At 40.1% G+C, this 25089-nt stretch overlaps 1 long non-coding RNA gene across 1 annotated transcript; it reads left to right on the forward strand.

Annotated features, from left to right (window-relative positions):
• The first annotated feature begins 4708 nt into the window (after window positions 1-4708).
• Window positions 4709-24857, forward strand: LOC140001698 (uncharacterized). Its single transcript, XR_011807189.1, has 3 exons — window positions 4709-4750; window positions 22641-22749; window positions 23332-24857. It is a non-coding gene; the product is annotated as an uncharacterized lncRNA (long non-coding RNA).
• The last annotated feature ends 232 nt before the right edge of the window (window positions 24858-25089 follow it).

A 25089-nucleotide genomic window follows, 5' to 3' on the forward strand; every position in this document is an offset into this window, starting at 1 on the left:
GATGATGGAAACTATCAGTAATGCAGTTCTCAGAAAAGACCCTACAACACCATAAATCTCTCTTGCTTTCCTCATTCAAATGCTGAACTGCATGTGCTATTGGAAGATGCCCACTTGTATCCCCCCACGTCCTCTGATCCATCAGGTTTACCGTGCCGGATCATCCCGTTGTTTTGCCGGCTGCAGTCCCACCAGGGCTAATACGTGATACTTCAGAAGACAGCAAATACCTCCCATTGTGCAGCTAGGTGATTATGCAAGGCTGTACACGGGAAATACTTCTTTTCTATGAGACGCCAATGTTATTTGGAGACACTGAAATAGTAATAAGGCTTTTCTGTTTGTTTTTAAAAAATTCTGCTGAAAGCGTGTATATATGAGTGCATAGCAGAGGTGTAAAATATACAGTCAGGTCCTTACTGCAGTGTTGCCCAAGGGGCATTGGAAGCAGAAGTGTGTTCCTCACATTTTGTTTTCAGTGAGGTTTATTCTTTGCAATGTTTTTGAATATTCAGCCAACACTTCAGCGCTCCCTACCTTCCTCTGGGTGTTTGGGAAGGCAGCCTCGCCACAAGCAGCTGTTCACCGTGCCGCCGCCAAGGTCCTTCGCTGCATTTCGAGCACTAGAGCTCAGCATTACCAATAATTTATGGATGTGTATCTTCACAAATGTCAAAAGTAACCCCTTAAAAATCTGAACCTGCCCTCCAAAGATTTAAATATTTCAAAATACATTTGAATGATTTTCTGTTGTCCTAAATGTCCTAGGATTTTATAAAAGCACACGTTTACTCATTAAGCATAAGTATTTGAAAAATATAGAGTCCTATGAATTTTGCTGGGAATAAAAAATATGTTTGTTGGCAATAGAAAAAAGCTGCATTTGCCACCAAGAGTTTAACCAAAACAGAATGTTTAAATCCAGATATCAGCAGTGGATCCCCAACTGCACAACATAGTACTCTGAGTGATGATCACCATTTAAAAACTGTGTTAAATTATTTCCCAACACAATTTGTGAATAGGCAGGAAGAGCCAATCTTTCAGCTCTGATGATTCAGCTCTGTCTTTGGATGATGTAAATTCATTGGCTTATTTAATAAGTGTTCTTGAAGGTGGTTACTTGTTTTTCTTCTGTGTGGTAGTTTCCCATATTTTAAACTTTAGAAAAGATGCAAGGGATGTAAAAGCCACAGTACAATGCTTTGATTACCCACCTTGGTTCACTTCTGGGTTAAAGCTTTTAGTATTGTTTTTATTCTCTATTTTATTTTATTTTATTTTATTTTATTTTATTTTATTTTATTTTATTTTATTTAAAAAAATCTTCACTGGTTTTGAAAATATTTTCTTCATAATGTTTGGGAAATCTGAACCAGTTTTCATATAAAAACCCTTTTTATTTAAATACCTTATTAACAACTGCATTTATAGTGCAGGAGCCACCTGCCAGGTCTGACAACCTGTGCTGCTGCCACTGCGCTGTAGTGTTGTGACTGGAAGCATTTACACCCTGGGGGTGTCCCTCTGGAGCCTGACACAACCCCAGGGCTGTCCCCTGTCAGCAGGAGGATGCAGTTCCACGGTCCCACATGGCCCCATGGCACTGCTTGACATAGGCTGGGATGCTGGGTTCACTGGCTCTGCAAGACCCATAAAATATCTGCCTGATTTTCTTCAATAAGCACGAGCTAGAGGTTAATAATGTGGGGATGTTTGATTCCCTGCTGTTTTAAATAATTTCATGGGGAACCTAATGTGATAGGAGACTAGTTAGAAAGGTTATTACCCTCATCAAAATATAGCACTTCTTCACTATTATTTTCTACCATTTTCTCAGCCTACCCTTTATTCACTGCAAATGATTCTTTCAAAAGACTGGGTGGAGAAAAGTTCAATCCCCAGCTAGTGTCCTGCTGATGCTGGTAGCAATGTCTGCCCTTCTGCCCTGTTGGAGGAACGGCACGTGCAAATGGCATCTCCTGCTAGAGCTCAAGGGTGGGAGATTCCACCTCAATTTCCATGTGGTCTGAGGATGGGAGAGTGAGCCACCACTTCACCAAAGCAAGTAGGGTTACTTGCCACATAGGATTATAGAAGCATACAATATCCTGAGTCAGAAGGGACCCACAAGGCTCATCGAGTCCAACCTCTGGCTTTGCACAGGACCACCCAAAAATCAGACCACATATCTGAGAGCATTGTCCAAAAACTTTTTGAACTCTGACAGTCTCAGTGCTGTGACCACTGCCCTGGGGAGCCTGTCCCAGTGCCCAAACACTCTCTGGGTACAGAACCTTTCCCTAACACTCAACCTGACCCTCCCCTGTCCCAGCTCCATGCCGGTCCCTCGGGTCCTGTCGCTGTCCCCAGAGAGCAGAGCTCAGAGCCTGCCCCTCCCTGCTCCCCTCATGAGGAAGCTGCAGGCTGCCATGATGTCCTTCCTCTTTGCCTTTAGTGTCACACATTTTCTTCAGACTGTACTCAGCTCTGGTGAGGCCGCACCTCGAGTACTGTGTTCAGCTTTGGGCCCCTCACTACAAGAAGGACACGGAGGCCCCGGAACATGTTCAGAGTAGGGCTATGAAGCGGGTGAAGGGCCTGGAACACAAGTCCTATGAGGAGTGGCTGAGGGAACTGGGGTTGTTTAGTCTGGAGAAGAGGAGGCTCAGGGGAGACTTTATTGAACTCTACAACTACCTGAAAGGAAGGTGTAGGGAGACGGGGGTTGGTCTCTTTTCACAGGTAACTAGTGATAGGACTAGAGGGAATGGCCTCAAGTTGTGCCAGGGAAGGTTCAGGTTGGAAATTAGGAGACATTTCTTCTCAGAAAGAGTAGTCAGACATTGGAATGGGTTGCCCAGGAAGGTGGTGGCGTCACCGTCTCTGGGGGTGTTTAAGGAATGGTTGAGCCTGGTGCATACGGACATGGTTTAGTGGGTGACATTGTAGTAGGTGTGATGGGTGGTCCAGATGATCTTTGAGGTTCTTTTCCAACCCTAATGATTCTGTGATTCTATGATTCTATTATGTTTTGTAGTCTATTTAGCTTTTCAGTACAACACTTGGGAATATCTTGTGGTTGATAATGGGAACCAGAGTTTAAAACAGCGTTTACAGGGGTTTGCAGTGCTTTGGCATGGTCACCTGACCAAGGGGAAAACATTTTTGTTCAGTAAAAACACAGGCTGTGGTTCATGTGTCATTAGTGAAAAAATTCTTCTACAGTTTGATATATCTCTATATATGTCAGTCTTCAAATCTGTATAATTTCCTTCAAATAAATTCTATCTCTCTTGAGAGAAAAACGTGTTTTAAGAAAACAAAATATAAATTTAAAAATTGCTACTTTTCTGTCTCTCTCTCTTTTTTTTTTTTTTTTCACAGTTACTAAAGAATTTAAAAATCTTTTTATATCTCATTTTTTTTTTCCATCCTCTTATTTTTAGTGGCAAAAGGGTAATGGGGAAGAATATTAAAACAGAAAAATAATTTTAAAATATTTTTAAAATCCAGTAATAACATTCTGATAATTATTTTTTTAAAAACAAAAGTATTGTTTTTGGAAGCAGCAGAAGGAGAATTATTTTGAAGTCTTGTAAAAAAAAATTGCTCTTTTCACTATAATGACCATTTATTATAGATCCAAGTTACCAAAAATACTCAAGACAATGCAGTGATTCATTGTAAAATGAAATAATTGCCTGAACTTGAGAAATTTGATACTAAGCTTGACATCACTGTGTTTTGTAGACTGGCCACGTAGAGCACTTGGGTAAACCCCTGAGTACAGTACTTTGCTGTATGAGATGTTGCTTACATTGTCCCAATCAAAGATTGAAATGGAAAATTACTTTGTTTTTGTAGAATCCTACAAACTCAATCTGAGGGGACGTATGTTTCTTGATAATAAAATCCAGTCCCCTCTGAGCACTGGGTAAAAATCTAGTTCTTAAAAACTTGTGACATTTAAGCATCCTGAGATATTTTTCAGTTTTGTGTATATTTTTCTAAGCCAATCAAAACAATTTCAGATTTCTTATTCAGACCAGCTCAAAACATGCATAATGGGTGAAATTTAGAGATAAAATATTTCAAATAAAATCCAAATACTTTAGGAAGACTTGTGGAAGACTTTTGATTTTCACATCTGTCTGTTCCTTTCTGTTGTCATTTATAAAGCTGAACACACTGTAGTTGAAGCACTCAAGGTCTCTGTAATACAAGCACAATCCCAAAACCTGGTTACAATTCCATGGCCTGAAGTTATCATGAGCATCTTTTTGGAGGGGGGCAGGTAAGAGAGGGGCCAATATAAACCATTCACAAGTGACCACATGGGTAGGAAGCTGGGTGAAACTCTTCCAGAACATGTTGCCTAAAGGCTTTGGTTCACCACCCACAATGTGCATTCATCATGAGCTCCCACAGTCAAGTCTGAATTCACACATGCAGGTAACGTACTAGGAGATTCAAGGCTTTGCTTGTTCTCAAGTACATTGTTACCTATGAACCATATTTTTAAAATGCATTTTGAGATTTGAGCTAATAATGTGAATGACATTCAGTGAGATTGCCAAATGCTGGTAATTTACTTTCATTTTCACATTAATGTGGGCCCACCTGTGATGAATTGGAAACTAAATAAGCACATCAGTTTTAATTAGATATTTCAGAGACTGGATCTAGTTAAACAGCAGCATTCATTCTTATCTATTAAACAGCCACAGAGACAACTGCATTCCTTGCCGTGAGTTTCCTCTCCTTCCCTCTCACCTCCTTGGCATTTCTCTCCTCCCCTCTTACTAGAATATTTTAGAGGAAACAATCTAAGCCGGGGGACTCCTACAGGGTTAATAACACAGTTATCACAGCATTGCCTTGTCTAGATGATTTTCCAAATTACACAGGAATTAAGGTTCTAAATATTGTTTTATTTCACAATGGAAACTAAGCAAAAAATGGAGCAATTGGAGTAAGTTCACAGTTTTGGCTTTGCCAAATGGAAGTGACTGTCTATTGACAGTTGTGGGCTTGTCCTGCTGCACTGCTGGGATCCAGCACCAGTTAACCAGGGCAATTTGGGGACCACTGGAAGCATTTCCACCCCTGGAGGGGAAGGGAGCTGTAAGCAGGGTGGAAATGCTCAGTGCTGTGTTGGAGCACAGACCAGCAAGCAGTCAGACCAGCAGCCTGGGAAATGCCTTTTTTTTTTCTTTTTTTTTTTTTTCTTCTGGGCAGGTGCTGACAGTGAAATCTGCCTTGTACTGGCCTCAGTTTTTCCCCTGGCGAGTCAGCAGCGTGGCTGAAAGGCAGTTTCATATTGCTGAATGCTTGGTGTTTGTGTTGAGGCTACCAGCAAACAGTTGTTGTTGTTTTCTGTTTCAGCAGACAGTCATTCCCTGCAATAAAAACACTGCGAGGGATTTGTGTCTATTTGCCGCTCAAGTGCATGCAGAGATTTTTCTCTCCCCCTGATTCCACCTTTTCTCCCAGGCTTTGCAGCCTCACCCTCCTCTTCAAGGCAGTTTTCAGTAGAAACCTCAGGTCTGGGCTTCACAGGCATGTTGCAAAGCAGCCTTGCAAGGAAGAAAAGGCCCTAGGTTGAATTTATTTTTATTTAAATATTTCTGCAACATCTTGATAGATTGAATGATAGCTTTAAGAAAAGTCTATATAATTACATTTTTCTCTGTGTGTAATATTAACATACATAACTGTTTATAGAGCTATTAATTACTGTTTAAGAGCCATAGCAGTTTTAGGTGTAACCTACAACAAGTAGTAGGAATGAACTTTGAACTACAGCCTTTGGCATACCTCTTGTTCTCATACTCATTTTTCCTTGGAGTGGTGAGAAAGTTGCAACTGCTGTCAGGGGAGCAATTGGTGTTGGTATAGCTGATGTTTGGACAGAAAACCAGCTTTGTGTCTTTACTACCTCCTCCTCTATTTTTATCATTGGTATTTCTGAAGGAAAGGCAATCAGGTTCGTAAATACAGAGCATGCAGTGCTGGGGGCGAAACAGCTTTATGTGGAGGCAGGCATGACATGTGTGAACACCTTGAAAATATTTGCCCAAGTCCTGGCTTGTTGCATGGACATTTCAGCCTAACAGCCAAGAAATATTTTCTGTGTGTATTTTATAAGTAACTGAGGTGTTTGGATACAGCACAGGAAATAACAGGGAGAGCCTGAAAGTAAATTCACATCTAATTCAGATTTCAGGCAGTTTCACTTAAAACTATGAATGCTTTTAAACAAAAATATTTAGCATTTAAGCTCAAGACAAACAGTCCAGAGCTGCCCCTGCTCTGTGAGCATAACCCATGGCATTATCTCAGCACAACCCTGTACTAAGGTGATTCAGAAAAGATTCCCAGGAGATGCTCACAGGCTTTCCTTCACTGAATCTTATGTGAAAGAGTAATAAATAGTCATAACCTACTGAAAATAAAGTTGTGTTGGCAGCTTCACAAAGCCAAACAAATTGCTTTAAGCGTATTGCAAAGCATTTAAACACACAAACATATTTTGATGAAAACACTTTGTGTAGTAGCTAAGTGAACACAGATATATAACACGAAAAATAAATTTTTGCAAATAGTAGGTCACACCTGCTTTTGGACAGCCTCCATGCTCCCAGATCAAGCAGGGCTTCATCAGAAAGCCTGAGTGCAGCTGAATTTTGAAAGCTACAGACAAGTGAGGAAGGCTTCGTTTCCTCTCTCGAGATAAGAAAGTGTGCTGTAGTTTTGCTGGAGATCAGAGTCAGGGATGAAGGGGAAACTATCGTACATTTTTCTGTGTTGAGCACAGCAGTATAGAAGCTCCTGATTTCTCAAACACACTTCTCTGCTGTCAATCTTTTGTATATTTCAAGCCTGCATTCCTGGTTTCAAATGTTGCAACATCCAAATCTTGATTTTAATTTAGTCATTTTCCATTGGCTGACCTAAATTAAAGGGTGGTGTTTGGCCTGCTTGCTTACTGTTTGTAAAGAAGACAGATTTACTGCTTAGTCCCCTACTTAAACAGATTTTCTATAAGACAAAAAGGATGCCAAGTATTTATTAATAGACCCCTCCTAATAATGGTGCTTTAATTAAAAGGGAAAATGAGGTGGTAGACTTGACTTCTTTATACTACAGAAGAAGTGTAGGAAATTGTGAAGTGTCTGATTTGTCTACTCCCATTCCCTTCACCTTGGTTTAGAAATCTGTGCGGACCTGTCCTAGATGCAAAGGTTAAGAAGAATTAATGCTACAGCAACACATCCTTTTTGGTCAGGGTAGTCTTTGATTTCTGGATATATATGAGTTTAAAAAACTCTCCTAGATCCTAGTCTTGCAAAGCATTATATAAAGCAACGCATAGCAATTACTAGAATATGTGAATCATTCTGCAGGCCCTCTGTGAAATATGACTTTTCATAAAACCTGCAGCACTCCTTGAACTTGGGGTAGTGCACAGAAACAGCGCAATGAGAAAGAAAGCCAAGGCCACAAGCAGCAGCCTAGCAAGGGTTGTCCAAGATCGTGGTATGTGCCAGTGTCCTGACCCCACAGCCAACCAAAAGAAGTCAGTGAGAAACCATAGCTACCTCCCTTTTTTCTGAACTTGAGGGGTGAGGATGAGGAATAATGCTTTGCTGCTGAAGAGGGGGAAGACAGTTAAACCTAGAAAGCCCTTTGAATGATGCAAAGAGCTACTGCATAGAAAAGACAGAGGACAAGGCACTAGCATGAGCAAGTGCCATGTAAATACTAAGGCATCAATGGGTATTTTATGATTCAGATGAAATCTTGTTCAGAAAGGCAGACGTCTCCAGGAGAGAGCTCGTTTGAAACATGTGAAAGAGAAAAAGGGGTTAAATTTTCTAGGCAGACATTGACTCATCATATCATAACAAAACCTGCTAGAGCTGGTTAATGATGTGTCTGATACTTCAGCAAGTGACATAATGTTGAAATTTGGAATCAAAGCTGTCAGGAAATTGCTCCTTGCTCAAACACAAGATATTCATGATGAAAACCTGTTGTAATCTCCCTCTCCTGAGCCATTATGCTAAAGGGGCAAGGGGGAGTATTGCCTACTGACATTTCTTTCTGATCCTTCTTGAAGTGCTGCAGCTTTTCAGAGAAGTTTCTAGGCAGGGTTTTCTCTGATGATTGCTAATATGATACGGCAGTCCTTCAAAGGAGCAGAGCACATAGGGCTGCAGCTTTGGGGCTTATTTATGCAATCAGCAGCAATGATTTATTTTATTTATTTTTTTTTTCCAGCTAAACAGCTCAACATACAACTAGTGAAGATAAGGACACAGTCCTTTCAGTGTTGCCCAGTTTGTCCCACTTTTCAGGCCAGTCACCATTCTTTGGGGAAGGGCAGGGTCATGTCTGTTGTGGGATGTCTCTTCAGGAGGGAAAATTGCAAGTGCTCTGTTGTGTATCAGTGTCTGCTGGTCAGCTCTACAAACGGTCTATTGAAATAGGGGAGCTATGGAAGGAATTCATACCTATGCCACAGTGCAAGTAATTATGGTAAGAAGTGTGCTATGTTGCTAAATTTTCCACCTGTGATGTGAAGAGAGGTAGGTGGGCAGTTCAACTTTCTGATTGAGTCCCTTCTGGCCTTCTTCAGATCAGCAAATCTGTCTACATTTTACTTTCCCTTTTCTCTTGTTCCAAGATCAATTTGATGGTTTAACACAGAAGGTAAATGTGCAGTGCCCAGGGTGGAAACCACTCTCCGTAGTTTGAGGGCTAAATTAAAGGTTCTGGTACATTTCTGCTGAGAATGTGAGGTGAATTAATTTGTTTGTGTCTGTATTCCTTTGATGGGCACTGCCATGGCTAAATCGAGGATGTCTGGTACACTCATGAATCATTTCCAGAGCTGTCATTCCTGGTTGTGGGGTGGGAATGCAGTGTCCTGCAGGCACTGCAGCATCATGGACCCAGGGCTCCTGCTGCATGTCTGAGCAATTGAGCCATAATTACTCTCATAATTAAGCATAGGTCTGACCACATTTGGACTTTGGGAATATTTAGACAGAGCTCAGGGTGGGATGACTGCTTAAGCCTGGATCACAAATGTTGTTTTTTGGTCTTTTGCATAGGATTAATTTAAGTGCCCAAGGACTCTCAGGCTCAACATGAAGGTGCCCAATGAATTTAAAAATCTGAAAACTTGGGCAAATTCCTCCACCTTGATCTCCTAAACATATACCCTGAATTTGTATGGCGAGAATCTCAGTTTATGTTTTAAAAATATTGAGGGTTACAAAATAATCTTGAAGTCATGTTCCCAGGGTAAATCACTACACTGGTTGTCTGAACTGGGATGTAGGCATCTACAGATCTCTGGGCCAGACAAAACTGTTTCAGAGCCCTAGACCCTGGGGCTGGGCTATGTGACCAAGATTGATGGAGTCCTCACACTTACATTCTCTGATGTGTTTTTTCTCTATGTTTTGGCAAGTTCCTGGGTGGTAGCCATGCAGTGCCCCAGTGCTGCGTGCACTGTCAGATGAAACTAAGCCCTGCCAACACTGAACAGTCTCACCGGCACCAGTAGCATTAAGGTTGTGCTTGAAGAGTCATGTTCTCTTAATCCAGCTCCACAAGTTTCTAGCCTATACATTTATTGTAAAAATTAATGTCTTTTTTTTTTTTTTCTTTTTGGAAGAGGAAAGCAATATTATGTCTGCAACATTTATTTATAGTAGTTGCCAAATGGTACTTTGGGGATTCTCCTTTTTTTTTTTTCTTTTTTTTTTTCTTCTTTGAATCAGGGAGGAGTGAAGGAGCAAATCCTCTATCAAAGCTGTGAAACAGCTCCATGGTTCTTCTATAAACATTTTGGTGACACTACAACTCTAGCATTACCCCTTTCTTCCTAAGCCAGCCCTGTGTTTTTTTTGTTTTTTTTTTAATTATTATTAAATCCTGCATTTCAGGGAAGCACTAGTAACTGTGAAAAAATTCTGAACACAATTTTTTGAGTGAAAGGACCGCTTATAGCCTAACATTAAATGTTCACCTCCTGGAAAAAGGAGACTGAGATGGCTCCTGCCTAGGGCTGCTGTGTCATTCACTTTCTGCACTGGTCTTTCTCTATGATCCCATAGAGATCCCTGTTGACAGGGGCTTTGGTCCTCCATTTGGTCCTCCATTTTCAGTGGTAGCCTGCCTTTACCCTGATTGAAGGATAATGCCAACTGTCCCCTGTGGCACCTGATTTCCTCTCTTTGCAGTCTAGAGGCATACATGTAGACGGATGTCTCTTGGTCCTCCTGCAGCCATCCCTGGAGTGCTGTCCAGCCAGCAGGACAGATGGCTCACCACGCAGCAGCTGCTGAGCCACCCTTGGTGTCTCAGGGAAGCCTGTTGAGGCGGCTGGTTTTCCTCAATACACCCTGCTGCTGCTTGCAGAGGTCCAGCAGCTGTTGTGGGAGCAGCCAAGCCTCCTGGTTAGCAGCAATGGGGCAGCCAGATGTGGCTGGCAAACCCTGAACCTGCCTAAAGTCCCAGCTCCTGGTGGGTGGGCAAGCCATAGTTCATGGTGCCCAGGGGTGCAACCCTACGTGCATGGTCTCCCCTCATGCTGCCTGAAGCTCCAGAGCCATTGCTGGCATGCAGATGTCATGAGGGATTTTTCTGGGTAGGAAATATGCTGGTCTACCAGTGTGGTCTGCAACCCAGGCTTGCAGGAGTAACATGTTGGTGATGGAGTGAATCCCAGGGAAAAACTCACGGAGCTATTTAATTCAACAAATGCCTCTCTGAGATCCTTAGAACAGCGGGTCTATAAAGCTCCTTCAGTGAGTTCATATCCTGCATAAATATTGTGCAGTTAGCTTCTCCCTCGTGTATGGAAGTATGGCAGCGTGACGCCGTGCTGACAGCAAGCGGAGCACAGGAGGGTTAAGCAGATTTTAAACAAGCCCAGAAAGCACCTTGTTTTTGTTCAAGTTAGTTATCTGGGTATTTTAAGATACCCATGTCTGCATGTGAAAAGTCTCCTGTGAAAGAGATGTACGTTATTTTCTGGCTATCTTAAATGTCAAAATGAATTTTAGTTTGAAGTGTTTCATATCAAAAATAAATGCCTGTTCTCTCAGCAGAAGTATATCATATTTTAGTGCCCATTGCTCTCAGGTTTTCAATTAGAACTTTGAATCACATTCCTGATTAATAACAAGCAATCAATCATAATTAATTAGTTAAAATGTTCAACCGTTAAAATCATTACCATTAATTAAAATAATTATCTCTATTTTGGCTGCACTTCATTGCCATTTCAGGGAAATGTGTTGCTTAACTCTACCTTTTGCGCTCAGTATGGGATTGTGGTGACTAAAATGCATATTAGAGGTGGGGGCATGACTTTCAGAAAGCTGGCTTTTGTAGCACAGTTAGTTAGCTTGAAATAAATATAAATGCATCAATTACTTATTTTTTTAGTAGAATTATTTCTCCTTAGCTTAAGAATATCTCTAATGGATGAAGAGATACTGTGTCAGGATTGTTATCTCTTTTCTACAGATTTTATTCTTTACAAATGTATATCACATAAATCTTTCATAAATAAAATATGGCATCAATACTTTTGCAGTATCATATTGGATATCCATGTTCTCAGATGGAGACCATTTTCCTCAAGCTAAATACTAAGGAAAGTAAACTTCGATCAAACACTGAGGAAAAGACAAGCTCTGCTTCTACTGAACAGATACATTTGATTCATGAAGGAAAGTGTGGGGATGCATTCAAGAAAAGGATTTAAGCTTCAAGAGAGGGGCATAGACCCATTGGGCATGAATCTCAAATTGTCATCGCTTTAGTTGCCCCTTGTTGCAGTCAAATATCTCAAGTCCTCCTGTGCTCCCCAGAAACCCATTATGTGTTTGGTATCAGCCAAGAGATAATAGAGAGATGGGAATTTAATCCAAGTGTGTGCTTGTGTCAGATATGCATCTTAACATGCAGGTCAAAGCTTTCCATTTGAAATGTAGGCAGTTTAAATACAAGGTTGTTTCTCCCTCATTTCTTTACTTGTCTTCTAAATAATTATTTGAAAAAGAGATATCTGTTTTAGATGCTATGAAAAATGGTTGAACAAAGAATTATTTGAGCTTAGCTGGATGTGAGCAATACACTCATTACTCAAGGTATGGTGGATCTCCAAACTACAGCACCTCTAAATTATAGCACCCCAGTACCTCCACAGCCAGCAGTCACGGCAGTGTCAAGGGTGATGCTGTGAGATCTGAGGCAGCAGCAAGAGATAGATGGGGAGCTCATAGGAGAGCAGAGGAATAAGTGTTTTTACAACCACTTCTTGTGGTTGTAAACTGTCTGTGAGGCTTTTTACTGTTTTAGTGTGTGTTTAAATCCCAAGCCGCCTAGGAGGGTTTCTTCTGTCTTAGCTACTATTTAAGTCTTAGAACACAAAGTTAGTCTTAGAACACAAAGCGATCATCTGGTTCAGCCTCCCTGCTCACACACAGCTACATACAGCAAGCTGTCCTGGGCCGAGTCCAGACAGGCTTTGCAGACCTCCAAGGATGAAGACTCCCCAGGTTCTCTGGCCTCTGCCAGTGTTTGACCACCCTTACAAAGTAAAGAAGGTTTTTCTTACATTTAAACAGAATTTACTGTATTTTGGATTGTGTCCATTGCTTCTTGTCGTGTCACTGGTTACTTCTTAGAAGCATCTGACTATGTCTTCTTTATCCTCCCATCAGAGTATTATCCATCCTGTTATTCCTCCTCTTGCTTCAGTTGGTGAAGATTTCCTGTACTTATAAAAATGGTCAGCACACACTTGGGTCACTTTGGCCTGAAATATGGCCTTAATTTCCCGGAACTGTGATTCAGATAGCTGTTCATTTCAAGACCTCTCTGTGCCCACCTGGGACCTTTTGCTATGTAGCTATTTCTTTAATAAGTGAAATATCACCTTACAGATTTGACACTCTGCTATGAAGATGACAGACACAAATGTGCCCTTTGAAAGATCTTTTTTATATGGAAGGTGGGCGATGTCTACCTAAGGCACATGAATTGGAATAAGGACACTTGAGTTCTGCTCTCTGTCACAAATTTTTTGTATGACCTGAGATGTCTCATTAGTAACTGACCAAAAGCCTGCTGGGAGTCTTTTCATTTGCTTTAATGGTCTTTGAATTAGGTGCTTAACTTTCTCAGACTCTCTGACCAATTTATATAAAGGAGATGGTGTTATTTGCCTATTTCATTGGGTTGTCACAAAGTGAAATACACTACTACAAAGTATTTTGGGATCACTGTGTAAAGAGTGTGCTATTCAAGTGCAAAGCATTATATAAATCTTTAGAAGCAGTAATAAAAATGATAGAGCTTCCTTGGAAAACTATGATTTCTTTTTGCCTTTCTATTTCTAGAAAGACATGTCATTTCATGTTTCCCCAAGGCATACAGCATCATCTTAACCATGCAGGGTCAAATCTAGAGTCATATCTTCGTGACCTGTTCCATAGAATAGTGTGAAGGAAGAGACTACTTTTACTTAGTTGAATTTAAAATTTTGTGAATTTTAACTTTTAAACACCAGGGTTGCAGGGGTCTCTCACAATGTATTATGGGATCATGACTTGAGTGATACAGTTGGACATGACTTAGTACGAAGCAAATAGAGAGAAGTTTCACAGTTCTATGTTATTTTATAGAAGTGATCTAATTAACAGGAGTTTCTGAATATTTACTTAAGCAGATACAAAACTTTCAGATAACTGGAAAAAAAAAAGGAATGGAGGAATGGTTCATTCTGTAGGGAAAAAAAAAACACAACACATTACTTAAAACATCATTGTAAACAATGTTGTAAATGCAATGGATTTCATTCCAATGCATTTTTCTTTACTTTTTTACTTTGTGTGTAATAGGTAAGAAAAGTTATAATCATCTCCCCGTGTGACTTTTTTTTTTTTTTTTTTTTTCCTGGGACAAAAACAAAAGCTATCCAACATTCTGTTATTTACTATTACTAAAACATCAGGTAAACCTGAAGTAAATCTCTGAACTGTGTCAAGTTCAGCCATTACCAGGTGATCCCTATTTGGTCTGACTTCCCGGAAGAGTGGTTCCAGACTTCAGGCTGGAAAATCAGGCTGACTTCACTCAAAAGACAGTGGCATCTACTTTTTTTGGAGCAGCCATCAGTTTTAACTTCCAGTCCAGAGCAGGATTTAAACTTGCAGCAGAGTCTAGAATACCCAAGCATTTTGTGAATCCAGATCTTTCTTGCTTTATTTTAATTTTGTAAGAATTTCACAATCTGAACAAAAGTGACAAAACTAAAAACCTCATCATTACATACAGCTTCTGTGAAAATGAGGGAAAAAGTATTTTTTTTCTTTAGATTTTAATGAATTTTAACTCTCTCAATATTTTTGTGGTTCTTAATGTCTTTCTGAAGTTACTAATTTCCCCTGCTGGCCTGTGTGCATTCGCTATCTTAAATACTAATGTTATAAATCATACCATTGCAAAAAAAAAAAAAAAAAAAAAACAGAAAAACATTTTTTTAATCCTGCTTGAAGGACCTGATATGTTGGCAGTAATGAAGAAAGCTACTTGAAGAATGTAAGAACTTGCTAATCAGATTGTTAATTGAGTATGCAAGCTTCACATAATACAAAGGCAAACTGTGAAGGTGACGATGATAGCCAGACTTCATCTGTTGAGTTGGAATTAACGATGAACAAAATCAAGATCCCTTTGTGGTTGATTCTTGTCCAGCTGCAGCCAACTATAAAAGACCCATCAAAGAAATCAACTCATTAGTTGGTAATTCTGTACAACTTCAAAAAGAAATTCTTAACCCCTCATCAGTCTTTCTCTGACAACCCCTTAAAAGCTGTGTTAATACAAAACAAAAAAATTATTTGCTTCATCAACTCAAAGAAATGGCCTGCAGGAAGATGGTATAAACTGAGGCTTTTAAAAACAGATCTATCCATAGGTAGAACAGTCAAACCACAAATATATTGTGACATGCACAATCTCCCCCAGTCACCCATGTCACACAGTGTCAATAGCCTGTCTGTTTCACAGAAAAACTACCCCCACTTTCAAATAAGTTTAATATTGTAACAAAAACTGACAAAAAACAGTGAATTCAGAAACAAGGCTGCCACTATGTCCTTATTGGCCTGTCATTTCATCTGGAACTCTCCCCACTGGGGGAAGTTGCTAAACCAAGGGTGAATTAAGGATTATGGCTGTATTAAATTGGAAAAGAACGCGTTTCCAGGGCAAGACGTTGTAGGATATGAACTGTCTATTCAGTCATCTTGTTGTCTCTGTGAGTACGTACATAACATTTCACTTACCTCAGTGGGACTACTATGAAAAAGGATTGCAAGCTTGAACACATATTTTATATTTTTAAGGCTTGATTTTATCAGATGTCAGATATCAGATCCAAGATTTTTCAACCCTCCAAAAGTATTGTATTAAGTGGACAAAAAGGTTTGTACAACCTCTATCTTACAGGCTTTTTAAAAATCTAAACCAATATTAGGTATGTGAGTATGTATGTGTTTAGGCATGTAGGTATATGATTAGCTTTGTAGGAAGCATTATTCTGGATAATCTGATAAGAATGACGTGTGATTATATAGATATATTACTTTCTTAATGGAATTTCTATTACTACTATTTTAAGTGTCTGTATGTTAATTTCTCTATACTGCATTTAGACATACAGCATCTTAGGAGAAAGTAGAAGTTAGAGAAAATTAAATAATGATGGGGAATAATCCCAAAGGTGTTATTTTGATCATCAGTTAAATATGTATTGAATAGTAGACAGCAATTTCAAACCACCTTTTTTTTTTTTTCCACTTTATTCCTCTCCTTTTCCACTGTTTTTAAGTTGTGTTCCAAATTAGTATTTTGCAGTAAGTACTACATTTTTTATTTTTTTTTTTTAATTCAAATTGTAGAAGCTGAATGTTTAGAGGTTTTGCTTGCTTGTTTTTGAAGGACAGCTTGCATACTGCAAAGTATCTCACCTGTATTCTTCTGGGGTGACTCTAATATTCTTTAGAGGAGGCCCAACAAAAATGAAAGCAAAAAATTCAGTACACTAATAGCAGCTTTAGGTCAGGACTCACATCTGGCTTCTGACTGTAGAAACATTTTGTATTTTCAGGGACTGGTGTAAGTGAGGGAAATACTCCTTCTAATATTGTTCTCTAGGGCATGTGGGAAGGTATTAAGTTTCTCTGTCTTTTGTAGAATCCAAGATAGGAGAAGATCCATTTTTCCTTCCTGTTTGCTAGCTGCTAAAATGTTTCTGGACCTCTACATGGTGAAGTATGCATGACCCCTGTTGTGGAGCCAGAACTGCTAGTAACCTCTGCTTAGAAAGAGCAATTGTTTGAAAAAAAAAAATCATTTTGTGTGGCACTTTTAATCCTGCTTTTATCCTATTTTTTAATCCTGCTTTTCATGAGGCTTGTAAAGACCCTCACTGCTTCTGAATTGTGGCTTCACTGGTCATGGATTTGTATTTGATGAACGAAGACTCTTTTGACTTCCAGTCCAGGGCAGAAATCTGACTTTCAGTTTGAAGTTCAGAAATACACTTGGCTAAAAGCTCCAGCTGAAGTACTTGGAGCCTTCTTTGTATGAGAATAATGTTAATTCTTGTTCTCTGACTAATTATGGTTTATGTGAATGCACTGGGTGAAGACAGCAGACAAGTATGATTACTTCTCCTTGTCGGCATGCCTGAAACTTCTGAAATTAAATGTTCCTGGTGTACCCTTGGGGATCAGCCTTGAGGCTAAACTCCGAGGAGTTTTGTGAAGGTTTTCAGACCTATCTGCCCATCTCTCAGTGCTCCAGTATCAGAAAGCTTGCAGTGAGCCAAGCCCAGTGCATTCATCTCTGGGACCCATTTAACCATTTGACCAATTCGGACTTCCTTCTTCAAGAGGCCCTTGCCAAATGCAGAGGAGAAGTGGCGAAATTGAGAGACAAGTGGAATGCAATTTGAACGGGAAGAAAATAGGTGGGTGGGCACACGTTGGTGCGAGCGGAACATTTTGTGCCGCAATGTGTTCCTTCTTGCTGAATTCACAATTCGCAAGTGTGTCCTATAATTAACACGTTGCCATTATCAATAAATGCTACGAAGCAGGACTGGGGAGAATTGGCAAAGTTGTCACCGCTCGTGCGAGGGCCATCCTGATCAAACCGACTCCTACAATGCTACGGAGCTGACGGGAGCCGAAGAAAGGACGCCAGAAGTTGGCATTCTGGGTGTGAGCCTTTCTCTCCTGCAGCCCCGCGGTTTCGTCTGGCTTTCGTTCAAGCCAAGTTGGCATGTGCTGTCTCTTAGCAACTGCGAGCTGGCTGCTCCAAGCCGTCCGGTGGTGACGTGCTGCTTGGCCACCCCGCCTGAGTGGTGGTGGTGATGATGGCCACCATGGTGGAGTCATCCCCCCTGGCTCCCCGATGCCTCAGCTCATCTGTGAACTACCTCCCCGCTTCCTTCATCCAGAGTGCTGTGGAAAGCCAGAACCTGGTAGGACTGATAGGACTAGCACTAATATGTCCATTTTAGGCCACCACCGCTGTAGGAACAGGGATGCAAACTATTCTGACATGTTGGAAGATGTCCTTAGCACATCTGTTCCTTTCCTCTGCTGAAAGCTTCCTCACGCTACTGCTTGACAAGGTGGGCTCTGCTCGGTGACAGCAAGCATGTGCACAGATTTTGCCCACTGCAAAATACACTTGTGGGGTCTTTGGGAGGCTACATGCACTAGTTTTATTCTGATTTTGTGAAAAAGTTTCAAGATCCAAAAGAGAAATTATCCAAATGTGGATGTTGGACATGACCCCTATTTGTCAGGGAAATAGGCTTTGTCATTGTAGCAGACAGGCCCTGGCAATGGCTGGAATGGTGCAGCTCCAAAGAGAGAACAGCATCATCACAACTCATTTGGCTGCTTCCACCTGATGACGATTTTCACCCAAGTATTAGAGCAGCTTAGTATGTGAGCTAACACAAATCACTTCACCCTTTCTACATATTGAGCAAACACATTTACAAATGTCACCTGTTATTAAAAAAAATATATATTCACAAAAGTATTTTGTTTTTAATTTTGGTAAAATGTTTGAGCTTTTTTGCTCAGTTTAGGTTTTGAGTATTTTTTGGATCCCTCCTATCTTCTCCTTTTATGGGTACTAGTCCCTTATGGGTATTATTACTATTTGCCTTTGCTTTCTCCCTCAAAATTTAGTTTTTAAAATGTTAAGTTCAGTTCACAGATTCCCATGCCTTGGCTACATCTCAGAGCAGTGGACTTAAAACAGAGGAATAGGTCTTTGCTTTTTCCTGGGCTTGATCTTCACTGTGTTACCATCAAAAATGAATGCAGTCATGCTTATGTAAATGTATTCCTTTAGTTTTACTTTCCAGCTTTGAGTAGTTTTTTTATAATTGCAATGATGGAGCAATTTAGATATATTCTGCAATGCAATGTCTTAAAGACTGAGTGCTTTTGCACACAGAGCATTAAATGAAATTTCAGTAGTGAAACTAATGATTAAAAACAAAAGAGAATAAAACAATTTTTTATTTTATTTTTTTTCTAGAAAATGCAAGTCCTTGGGGAAATCAGTGTCTTTGTACCATGTTGTGACTCAGTGCTAACAAGACCTAGAAAGCCTACAGTCCTTAGAGAATGTTCCTAAACATCCATTTTGCTCTACCTTATCTCTACCTTTCCCAGAGAAGCTGTGGAAGACCCATCCCTAGAGTTGTTCAAGACCAGGTTGGATGAGGCCCTGGGCAAACAGTTCTGCTGGGTGGCATCCCTGGCCATGGAATAAATTCTATGATTTTATTATTTCAAGTACCTGAATAGGGAAAAATTATTATCAAGATCCTTGCAATGATTTTGAATTGACTCTTTCAGATATATTTTTCCCTCAGTTTTGCATACTACCATACCTTCTTTCTGAAAGCCCAAATAAGAACATTTTCTGGCATCAGTCAACAAGATCTCATTTGTGCTCCCATCGGACCTCTTTACATTTTCATGCAGAAGCTGAAAAGGCTCCCAAAAGCTCTTATGCTCTTTTCTGCCCATTGGTGGAAGCTAAATCACTTAACTTGCTGTTAACAATTTTGAAAATAGATTACTGAATTTCTTATTCATTTCTCTGTTGAAGGTAGCAAGTGTTTAATAGCACTTGCTATGGCAAGCAGAGTTGAGATAGGTACAAGCTGAGAGGGGAAAACAAGCTGGTAATTCATAAAGCCCTAAGTGAGTCACAAAGGTTTTCCTTTATGGGTAGGATAAAGCTAACAGCTGCTCTACTGCATTCCATTTGCCTGAATCAACAGGCCCATTCTAATAGTTTGTTGATTATCTTACATTTTGTCAATATTGTGAGATGATTTCCATGTTTGTTTTATTATTACTCAGATTGACAACATTTTATTTTGTGAGCTATGATGAGATAGAACTCAGGGTGTGATGATAACAATGGCAATTGCAGATAAATCATTCTTAGCAGACTGTTTAGTAGTAGCTACTGCCCTACTCTAGCTATTTAATGATTTTTTGCTTTTTCTCTAATGGTCCACAATCAAATTGATATATATATATATATATTTTTTCCCAGTAGGTTGTCTAAACCATTGTCCCTTTCACATGTGGCTGTTATTCTTAAGGGGCAAAACACATTGTCTCTTTCCTCTCAATGCCAAGTTCCTTCCCTTGCCCTAGGGACCATATTTGAAGTATCTTGACAGGGAAGCAGTAGAGTGAGTCTCTGGGTTGCTGTCCTTCATGCCCTGGTATGGGTTATACTGGGAAAAAAAAAAGACTGCTTATGTCCAAGCATGGGTGGACACTATCTTGCCTAGGCTCTGTGCTGGAGGCTCAGGAGAGCCTCAGGCACTGGCCATCCTTGCTGTCTCCAATGGGCACAGACTAACACTAACTGTGTAGTTCTCAACCTGTTTGCATATCATCTTTGATGTATGTTGGTAACCAATCCATGTACCTATTATTGGAATGTGAAGTACTTAATATGTTCTAGAAGATCAGCTATTATGGACCTAGGGGAAATGTAATTGATTATACTGTATAAATGTATGGTATGAAGTCATACTACAGGGGACAGGGAACAACGTTTTTAAATAAAAGAGTAGATTTACATTGGATATATGGAAGACATTTTTCATGATGAGGGTGGTGAGAAACTGAAAGAGGGAAGTTGTAGACACCCCATCACTGGAAGTGTTCACAGCTGAATTGGACAGGGCTTTTGGACAACCTGATCTAGTGAAAGATATCACTGCCCACATCAGGGGTGTTGGACTAGTTAATCTTCAAGGTCGTTTCCAGCCCTAGCCATTCTATGATTCTCTGAACATGCAAGGTAGCATGTGATGAAGAGATAACCTCCCAATAGCTGAATTTGTTTTTTTATTGCTACCAATGGAAATTTACACAATGGCAAGGAGTTACAGTGACCACAAACAAATAATTAATAAGATTGTGGATCTGAACCTTACTATATTATATATTCATCCCTAAATTGCTTCATTCTGTGTTCTCCCTGTAGACATACCCTATTGGAAACATATGAAAAGTTCCAAACAAAAATGGCATGTCCCTAATAAATAAATGATTATGCTGGGAGCAGCAAGAATATTTCTCTGTTTTCTTTCAGCTACTGTTATGCAAGTGTTAGCAATTTTCACAACAGTTCAGAATTCCCATACCCATCTGTAGTGATTTCCCTTAGACACCCATAAACCCACTTTCTGAATTTTTTAATGTATTTTTAACTGTGCTAGAAGAAATACTCAATTCATCTGATGTGCATAAAGCATACTACTTTGTCAAATCGTTTTTAAACTTCAGCAGTGAGTGCAGTAACATTAATTATAGCCATGTACCTTGCTCTGCTATTTCAAACTGCCCACTTTATTTATCTAAGATGCTCCAGTATCTTCTATCACTCTAATCACTAGCAAATTTATGTTACTCTTTTACCTTTTCATGCTTGCCATGGCAAAATATGTAATAATAGTCTGTAATTAAATCTTCTTCAACTTACTTTATCACTGTACATCTTCTCTATCCATTTTTGTCTTTCTACCCTCCATCAGATGATGAAACTGACAGAAAGGAAAGATACTGCTTGAGCTGCACAAATGCTTATGTGAAAACTAATCTGAAATTAATCTAAAAAAAAAAAAACACATTAAATTAATCTAATACTTAATGAAGCTCTCAAGTTTTAGGATGTTAAGCCTAGTTTGGCTGCATTTGAATTGATTGTTATTCAGGTTCTGCAGTGATAGTAAGTTTGATTAGAAAGTGAAGTTTTTTGCTTAAAGTAACATAACATAAAAATTGTGTTATAGTGAATCATTAGTAACATAGCAATTTCACCTTGGCTGTGTTGAAAAATGTTCAAACAGAAGGATCAATTCCATCCACTTTTTTTTTTTTTTTTTTTTAAGCCATTGGAAAGCACTTTTCTTCACTTTAGTCCTGATCTCATACTTGTGTTTAGTAGTGACAAGAAATGTTGTTAAACTAGAATAAATTTCTAAAGGAATGAACTATGTGACTTATAAAAGTAATGGGTGATCAGAGATCAAGAACAACTTCTGGCTTCTGATGAAAATGAAAGTGAAAATCTTTTTCAAAGAAATGAAATCAATCAATCAAAGAAATGAAAATCTTTTATTGTATATTATCCAAAAGAATACAGGAATTGTGGAAAGGAATAGTAGGGATTGTTCCATTAATTTCTAATACTTAAAACATAAAAAAGGCAAAATAAAGGTGAAATTTTTAGCTTTTTTTTTTTTTTTTTTTTTTTTTTGTGTGTGTGTGTGTGAGTGTGATGGAAGCTGGATGTGGTTGAATGAGAGTATCTTTATTAATTTTATATACAGAAATTTCAATTAGACTTCCCCTCCTAGTAAAATTTGTAGTATGTTATGAACATATGACTGACTTCCTCTGTGGGATGTTGCAATCTCATAAAACTCCTTAGGAACTTCTTGGAAGATGAAATTAAAGAATAGTGTCAGACTAAGTCCTATTAATTTCCTTATTAGGCACAAAAATTAAGAACAACAGAAATCAGACATTTCTTAAAAATCTTCAATGAGGATTTCAGGAATTTAAATGCAAACATGATAATCAAAAACAAAAATAACAAAAAAAACCCTTAGATTATAAGTAAATCTTCACTCTCATTTCACTTTCTGTTGTCATGGTCTTTCTCTATTTCTCTCTTCCTCTGTTGAGGCCCTCTGAGTTTCTAATTTTACATAAGCGCTTGGATGCCACATTGGAAATATCTTCCTCTTTCTAGGCTTTGAGAAAATGTGTCCAACTACAAAATGCTATTATTATTATTATCTTTTTTATCCTGTGCAGTCAGTGAGGTTCAGACTGTGGGGTGGAATTCTGTGAAGTTTCCTGTTTCACAAATCAAGACCAGCACCTCTAAATCCTTAAACAAACAAACAAAAACTCCTTCAGTCCTAGGGCAAGACATGTGAGAGGGTTTCTGACCTATTCTGTTTTGGCTAGCCATGAAAGACAAAGTGGAAGACGTGGTTATCAGCTGGAGCCTGTTGTCTGGTGAAGAGGAGATGGGGCCAACTTAGCAGACAGTAGAGTCACCATGGACAAGCCTTGGGTGAGCAGTTACCAACATCTCCTGCAGAACCACGCAGCTCCTTTCCCATTTTACCTCCCTTCCCTTTTCTTTTTTCATCCATACATGCCTGGTTGCGTCAGGGCATAGCTCAAAGCTGGCAGTGAGTGCATAGCTGCAATTCTGCACTTGTCTGTGGAAGGCTTCAGACAGTTTTTGTGTTTTGTATTTCTCATCCTAGCCTAGATACTTTGGTTACTTCCTGTCACTGTTCAGTCACCACAGCGAAATATAACAGATTAATCTTTGGCTTCTGAAGAGACGTGAAGCCCCAATGTATTCAACAGAATCCTAATGGTCTGTGATCTTGTGTGGTTTTAAAACAAACAATTGCATAACTTTTACTTTTGTGCCCCTTGCCTCATCCTATTGCTGGGCACCACTTAGAAGAGTCTGTCCCTATCCTCTTGACAACCTCCCTTCAGACATTTAATTTATACACATGGATCAGATCTGTCCTGAGCCTTCTTTTCTCCAGGCTGAACAGGCCCAGCTCCCTCAACCTTTCATCATATGCTCCAGTCTTTCAATCATTTTAGTAACCCTTCACTGGACTCTCTCTAGGAGCTCCATGTCTCCCAGGCACTGGGGAACCTAGAACTGGACAGAGTAATCACCAGGGCTGAGTAAATGAGCAGGATCTCCTCCTTCAGCCTGCTGGAAGTGTTCTTCCTAATGCACCCCAGGATACCATTGGATATGGGGAGCTGTAGTGTCTCAGAGAATATCCTATTTCTTGCTCGTCCTCATGAACGAGCCTGTTTACTTCCTCCTGTAAGTCCTTGACCTGGTGACATAACTCATGAACACCACCACCACACCTACGGCAGAAGAGATGACTGTCAGCCCCAGCTTCACAGAGAAGCAACCCCGCAACCTGGGGCCTGCAGAGCTACATCTGCTGTCAGAAGGTCTGCCTGGGTGGAAGACTGACACAGCTGAAGCAGCAACTCCAACAGCTGCTGGGGCACGAGCTCTGTGGCATGTCGAAACCATACCTGAGGGAGCGTACGCTACTTAGACCAGAGGTGAAGGGGCCTTGCCCCCTTCTGAGTGAACTTTTGCACAAACTGCTCCTTGTTTAGCTGCACTCAGATGGTCACATAACAGTGCCTGGGTGCTGGGTTGTGTGTGCTTCATGTCTCCCACTCAGCCAGTGGAATGGTTCTCCTTTGAGGAGGGGCCCTCCTCTGTGCCCTCCTGCCATGGCTGCCTGCTCTGGCCTAGGCAATCCTTAGGGCTGCTTTTTGTCCCTCTGGGGGTGGCCGCTGTTCTTCCTGGCCCTGCCCATGCCTTGTCATCTGCTCCTGGGAGAGCTGTGGCTCCTGGTAGGTCTCCATGCTCCGCTGGGGTTTCCCTGGTGCTGGAACCCCCCCATGCACTGTGATCCCTTGCTGCGCTGTGGGCCAAGCCAGCACCAGAGCTGATTGCCTCAGTGAGCGACTTATTTAAAGATTTCAGCAAACAAAATTGAACCCATAGATACACAGAGTTTAGGGAGTAAACGCATGGTGGGCAACTGAAAGGCCATTCTGATGACTGTAGCTGTTGATTTTGTAGATAGATACCTGCAAACCTTTAGGTAAAAGCTTTTCTCCTACTGGGCAATGGCTTGATGTTTCCACTGTGCTGTAGCTATGTGTGCCCTTTAACAGGTGATGCCAGTGGAGCAGAATTATCACACGGATCCCATGTCCCACTATTTTTAATCTTTTAAAAAGCTCTCTATATGCAGGTGTAGATCCATCCATTTTTCCATGAACGTCAGTCATCATGGCTTATACATGTATATGTGTGATTTCGGGAATGTGCAAAATGAGACGACAAATCTCTTTGGCATTGAAGAGAGATGCAGAAACACTACCACAAAGAGCAAAAAATTCTGTGATATCTGGTCCTGCTGCATGGTGTCTGTGGGCTGGGTTTGTACAGGTTCATCTCTGTAAAGAGTGAAAAGGTTTGAAAGCAGTGACAACTTGGTCCATGTCCTCTGGCACAGCAGAGAAGTATAGGGGATAAAAAAGACTGTTAAAAAGGCAAAGATAAAGATTACAACGAATCAGTGTGATGAGGAGGATATAGATGGAAACTTTGGCAAGATACTTGGAGCAGTAGTATTTGTTGTTGTGTTTCTTTTTTTAACAGTCTTCCAATACAAGGCAGGAAAATTAGATATATATATATTTTTTTTCCAAAAGGAGTGGGATTAGTTTTAAATTACATATTTGTCTGTGATAGTGAAGTCTGCACTCACTGACTGAGATCCATCCCAGTCCTGTTTTGTGATCAGGTGCTGGTTTTCCTCCTTCTGAATACTGCTTT

Source organism: Anas platyrhynchos, chromosome 2 (genome assembly GCF_047663525.1).
Source record: "Anas platyrhynchos isolate ZD024472 breed Pekin duck chromosome 2, IASCAAS_PekinDuck_T2T, whole genome shotgun sequence".
Classification (NCBI taxonomy): domain Eukaryota; kingdom Metazoa; phylum Chordata; class Aves; order Anseriformes; family Anatidae; genus Anas; species Anas platyrhynchos.